Source organism: Drosophila mauritiana, unplaced genomic scaffold (genome assembly GCF_004382145.1).
Source record: "Drosophila mauritiana strain mau12 unplaced genomic scaffold, ASM438214v1 U_6, whole genome shotgun sequence".
NCBI lineage: Eukaryota > Metazoa > Arthropoda > Insecta > Diptera > Drosophilidae > Drosophila > Drosophila mauritiana.
In genome coordinates this window covers 5,517-12,203 of record NW_022881498.1, presented here as the reverse complement: position 1 = coordinate 12,203, position 6,687 = coordinate 5,517, and the positions used below count along the sequence as shown (strand labels likewise).

General features: G+C 33.4%; 2 non-coding genes across 2 annotated transcripts; both read right to left on the bottom strand.

Moving 5' to 3' along the window:
- Window positions 1-2,179: 2,179 nt before the first annotated feature.
- On the bottom strand, window positions 2,180-2,358 carry LOC117149913. The gene has a single exon (XR_004460612.1). It is a non-coding gene; the product is annotated as a 5.8S ribosomal RNA (ribosomal RNA).
- Window positions 2,359-3,044: 686 nt separating this feature from the next.
- Window positions 3,045-5,038, bottom strand: LOC117149914. Its single transcript, XR_004460613.1, has one exon. It is a non-coding gene; the product is annotated as a small subunit ribosomal RNA (ribosomal RNA).
- Window positions 5,039-6,687: the final 1,649 nt, after the last annotated feature.

The following is a 6,687-nucleotide window of genomic DNA, read 5'->3' as shown; positions in this document are numbered from 1 at the left end:
CTTTTTCCAGGAGTCATCTACCTCGTTAGGCATTAAACCATCAACTACTTTAAGCACATCTTGCTCGGCTAAAAGAGCCCTAATTCTAAATTTCCAAATCGCGTACTTCTCGCCATCAAACGGCTTAACATTACGTTTAGCCTTGTCCATTTTTCACTCAAATTCTGAGAAGGAATTAATTTCACAAGAATGTGAAAAAATGCTATTTCACAATTTATTTTCACAATCTTTAATTCACAATTTAATTGTTTATTAGGCATGGACTGGGCCCATAACCTGTTGTAGTTTATAATTTATATTTCCTTTCTTTATAAATAAATAAATAGTCAAGTTTGTGTTTGAGTTTTATGTTTTATATTTTAAGTTATTTTCAACTGCAACACCAGCACCACGACCTACTCACAGCAAGAGAGAAGAGATAAAAAGGTGTGGCCATGTCAAATATAAAGTAGTGTTGTTTAACGTTATTTTTGTAGGTTGAAAAGTATATTCCAATAGTATATATATAGTATATATTGAATAGTATATTCCAACAAATAGGTTAAGATCGTTTCGACCCTAAGGCCTCTAATCATTCGCTTTACCAGATAAGATTATTTTATATAATATTAAAATGCACCAGCTATCCTGAGGGAAACTTCGGAAGGAACCAGCTACTAGATGGTTCGACTGGTCTTTCGTCCCTATACTCAATTCTGAAAATCGATTTGCACGTCAGAACTGTTTCGGTCTTCCATCAGGGTTTCCCCTGACTTCAACCTGATCAAGTATAGTTCACCATCTTTCGGGTCACAGCATATATGCTCAAGGTACGTTCCAGTTAGAGGCATAAATAATATAAATATACATTATACATAACTATATAGAACGCCCCGGGATTGTGTTAATTAGCTATAAATAGCTAAAAAACTAATCCCATTATTAGTCAAGTTAATTACGCTATTAGGTTTACATCCCAATAACTTGCACATATGTTAGACTCCTTGGTCCGTGTTTCAAGACGGGTCCCGAAGGTATCCTGAATCTTTCGCATTGTTAATCATACAAGAGCATATAATAAACACAAAAATCAATGATAATTATGCCATTATATAATTCCGAAAAATTAACGCTCTGTAATAATATAAATCTATCAGCACTTTATCAAATTAATAACATTTATTCTGTGTTAAAATGCAAGCAATTTAATTGGAATAAACTATAAGTTATATTTTATGATAAATTTGGGATATGCTAATAGATTACAATGTCCTTATATGGAAAAAATGCACATTATTCTTAATAATATTATTTAAATATTACAATTTTAATGATGAATTTTCCATAACGGATATTCAGGTTCATCGGGCTTAACCTCTAAGCAGTTTCACGTACTGTTTAACTCTCTATTCAGAGTTCTTTTCAACTTTCCCTCACGGTACTTGTTTACTATCGGTCTCATGGTTATATTTAGTTTTAGATGGAGTTTACCACCCACTTAGTGCTGCACTATCAAGCAACACGACTCTTTGGAAACATCATCTAGTAATCATTAACGTTATACGGGCCTGGCACCCTCTATGGGTAAATGGCCTCATTTAAGAAGGACTTAAATCATTAATTTCTTATACTAGAATATTGACGCTCCATACACTGCATCTCACATTTGCCATATAGACAAAGTGACTTAGTGCTGAACTGTTTTCTTTTCGCTCGCCGCTACTAAGAAAATCCTTGTTAGTTTCTTTTCCTCCCCTAATTAATATGCTTAAATTCAGGGGGTAGTCCCATATGAGTTGAGGTTGTATATATAACTATATTTTGCCATAAATTCTTTATATATAAATGATAAAACAATCAATTAAATTCGTTATAAATAGTTCCAATAGTTCTTGTAAGCAAAGTTATTTTTTATCCATTTAACGAACCAACGAAGAATAATAACAAAACCAAGAATTTTCTTTTTCCGAATCATTAATAAGAGACAATTCTAGATGAAAAATATTTCAATTTTTTATGCTAGACATTTCTCAGTATTATTTGATTGAAAAAGAAAATATTTCTCTTCGTTTTTCACATTCAAATGTGAGATAATGTTTTTCATTTCTTTTTTAATATTATGAATAAAATCATTATTTAATCCAATAATATACCATATGCTTATAAAAAATTTATAAACAACTTAATTAGCATAGTCTTACAACCCTCAACCATATGTAGTCCAAGCAGCACTATAAAATTAATTAAAGTACATAACAGCATGGACTGCGATATGCGTTCAAAATGTCGATGTTCATGTGTCCTGCAGTTCACACGATGACGCACAGTTTGCTGCGTTCTTCATCGACCCATGAGCCGAGTGATCCACCGCTTAGAGTTTTATAATTCATTTTTATATAATATCAATATTGTTTTTATTGAAAGAAATTAAAAATACACCATTTTACTGGCATATATCAATTCCTTCAATAAATTTATTTTTATACCTAAAAATAAATGTTGCGATATGTCTTAGTTTCATATAAGCATTATGTATCATAAAAATCTGGTTATGGTTTGCTATTTTGGGTGACACATACTGCAAAATTTATATAAAACATTAACCTGATGGATGACAGGTACAAACATTGTATATTTTAGGTTGTTGCATTAGCCAACGTATGCTCATAACATAGATGAACAATACATATTCGCAACGCGTGTATATTATGGTCCATATACACACACACTTATTTTGAATACCACATTCAAAATTATTTTAATTTTAATTCGACTTCTACTTTCAAATTTTGTTCAGTTTCTTCGATTTCCATTTTCGAGAATTTGTTTTTATAGGAAACGCCATTGTTGTAGTAGGTACTGCCACAAATACGCACAACAACATTAATAATGTTAAAGTCTTTTTATGAGGTTGCCAAGCCCCACATATAAAATAAAAGCCATCTTCATTTTATTTTGACTTTAACTTTTGATTCCGTGGAATCATTTTGTAATATTTTTATTTTGGTAAATTGTATTTATTTGTATTATAACAAATGTTTATTAACGATAAGGATATTATACAATAATGATCCTTCCGCAGGTTCACCTACGGAAACCTTGTTACGACTTTTACTTCCTCTAAATAATCAAGTTCGGTCAACTTTTGCGAAACAACCGTAACACGCAAGGCGTCACAGTGATCACGTCCGGAGACCTCACTAAATAATTCAATCGGTAGTAGCGACGGGCGGTGTGTACAAAGGGCAGGGACGTAATCAATGCGAGTTAATGACTCACACTTACTGGGAATTCCAAGTTCATGTGAACAGTTTCAGTTCACAATCCCAAGCATGAAAGTGGTTCAGCGGTTTACCCGGACCTCTCGGTCTAGGAAATACACGTTGATACTTTCATTGTAGCGCGCGTGCAGCCCAGGACATCTAAGGGCATCACAGACCTGTTATTGCTCAATCTCATTATTGCTAGACGCAATTTGTCCATTTAAGAAGCTAGTGTCCTTATAATGGGACAAACCAACAGGTACGGCTCCACTTACATAAACACATTCAAACACAATAAACATTTTACTGCCACCATGAATGAAGGCTACATAAGCTTCAGCACCATAATCCTGAAGATATCTATTTAATATATTTGAGTCTCGTTCGTTATCGGAATTAACCAGACAAATCACTCCACGAACTAAGAACGGCCATGCACCACCACCATAGATTCGAGAAAGAGCTATCAATCTGTCTTACACACTTATGTTCGGACCTGGTAAGTTTTCCCGTGTTGAGTCAAATTAAGCCGCAGGCTCCACTCCTGGTGGTGCCCTTCCGTCAATTCCTTTAAGTTTCAGCTTTGCAACCATACTTCCCCCGGAGCCCAAAAGCTTTGGTTTCCCGGGAAGCGACTGAGAGAGCCATAAAAGTAGCTACACCCAATTGCTAGCTGGCATCGTTTATGGTTAGAACTAGGGCGGTATCTGATCGCCTTCGAACCTCTAACTTTCGTTCTTGATTAATGAAAACATCTTTGGCAAATGCTTTCGCTTAAGTTAGTCTTACGACGGTCCAAGAATTTCACCTCTCGCGTCGTAATACTAATGCCCCCAAACTGCTTCTATTAATCATTACCTCTTGATCTGAAAACCAATGAAAGCAGAACAGAGGTCTTATTTCATTATCCCATGCACAGAATATTCAGGCATTTGAAGCCTGCTTTAAGCACTCTAATTTGTTCAAAGTAATAGTACCGGCCCACAATAACACTCGTTTAAGAGCACTAGTGCAGGTTTTTAAATAGGAGGAACATATGAAAAAATACAAGTATTTAATCACATATAAGAACTCCACCGGTAATACGCTTACATACATAAAGGTATAGTACTAACCACAATTGTAAGTTGTACTACCCGTATGAAGCACAAGTTCAACTACGAACGTTTTAACCGCAACAACTTTAATATACGCTATTGGAGCTGGAATTACCGCGGCTGCTGGCACCAGACTTGCCCTCCAATTGGTCCTTGTTAAAGGATTTAAAGTGTACTCATTCCAATTACAGGGCCTCGGATATGAGTCCTGTATTGTTATTTTTCGTCACTACCTCCCCGAGCTGGGAGTGGGTAATTTACGCGCCTGCTGCCTTCCTTAGATGTGGTAGCCGTTTCTCAGGCTCCCTCTCCGGAATCGAACCCTGATTCCCCGTTACCCGTTGCAACCATGGTAGTCCTAGATACTACCATCAAAAGTTGATAGGGCAGACATTTGAAAGATCTGTCGTCGGTACAAGACCATACGATCTGCATGTTATCTAGAGTTCAACCAATATAACGATCTTGCGATCGCTTGGTTTTAGCCTAATAAAAGCACATGTCCCATAAGGTTCATGTTTTAATTGCATGTATTAGCTCTAGAATTACCACAGTTATCCAAGTAACTGTTAACGATCTAAGGAACCATAACTGATATAATGAGCCTTTTGCGGTTTCACTTTTAATTCGTGTGTACTTAGACATGCATGGCTTAATCTTTGAGACAAGCATATAACTACTGGCAGGATCAACCAGAATAATGTTTTTCCTTCATATTCCATTCATATATTTTGAATCGAAATAAGCAATATAATAGATATATAGATATATAGATTTTTCACTTTATATAATTCCATGATTTTTATTATATTGAATAAAATTCAATATTTCGCCTTTGGGTAAAATTTTAAATATATAAGTAAAAAATCCATTCGATTACGGCCATTTTTATATAGCATTCGTAATCCATATTTTCATTTTTAATTTATACTTGTTTTACCAATATAACAAGAATTTCATCTAATTATTGTAATATATATATTTCTATAATTTTATCTTTTTATACATACATATTTCATTATAAAATATCATTTTATTTCCAACATACATAATTATTGTATCCACACATGTACAATTTTTGTTTAACCAATATAAATATTAAGTTAAATCATTTGCATTTTGAAGATAAATTTAAAATTTATCTCTTTTCATATATATCTCTGGTAATATATAACATAAAACCAAGCGCATATGATAATATTTCCACATTTAATATATAATTTTATATTTCTTTCATAAGAATCCATATTTGTATTATACCGTAACGATATAATAATCCAACTATACGGCAGGTAATAAATTAATATTTGCCTGCCTCCAAAAATTAACGATAATATATGGAAACGATTTGTTATTCTATATATAATAGAAACTTGACTTTTGTTTCAACGATATTATCTATAAAGCGTATATTCCTATTATCCGCGGAGCCAAGTCCCGTGTTCTATAGAACTGAGAAACAAATTTGTACGGATAATAATATACTTTATTGTATGTAACCAATATAAACATAATCCGAATAAATATTTCGAATAATGCGGGAGGTCGGCAACCACTGCCTACCTATAGTAGTTTTTGAACCCGCTGTCCTCAAAGCGGGTATTATCAATTCCGTTTGCCACCCAACATACGGGCTATTCTCTTATATATTAAGAGATTATAGGAACATTTCATTTTTTTTCCATTATTCATATATAATATGATTATTTTTTCCCTTATACATATAATAATTAATCATTTTCATATGTATATTAATTAATTTACTCATATTATTGCCAAAATCATATGAATACATAAGTTTTGAACAATATGAGAGGTCGGCAACCACTGCCTACCTATAGTAGTTTTTGAACCCTCTGTCGTAATTCCGGTCGTTTACACTACTATACCCTCTCACTATAATGGCTTTTCTCTATAATACTAAGAGAATGTGGGATATTTTCAGCATTTTTTCCCTTATACATATAATAATTAATCATTTTCATATGTATATTATTTAATTTACTCATATTATTGCCAAAATCATATGAATACATAAGTTTTGAACAATATGAGAGGTCGGCAACCACTGCCTACCTATAGTAGTTTTTGAACCCTCTGTCGTAATTCCGGTCGTTTACACTACTATACCCTCTCACTATAATGGCTTTTCTCTATAATACTAAGAGAATGTGGGATATTTTCAGCATTTTTTCCCTTATACATATAATAATTAATCATTTTCATATGTATATTATTTAATTTACTCATATTATTGCCAAAATCATATGAATACATAAGTTTTGAACAATATGAGAGGTCGGCAACCACTGCCTACCTATAGTAGTTTTTGAACCCTCTGTCGTAAT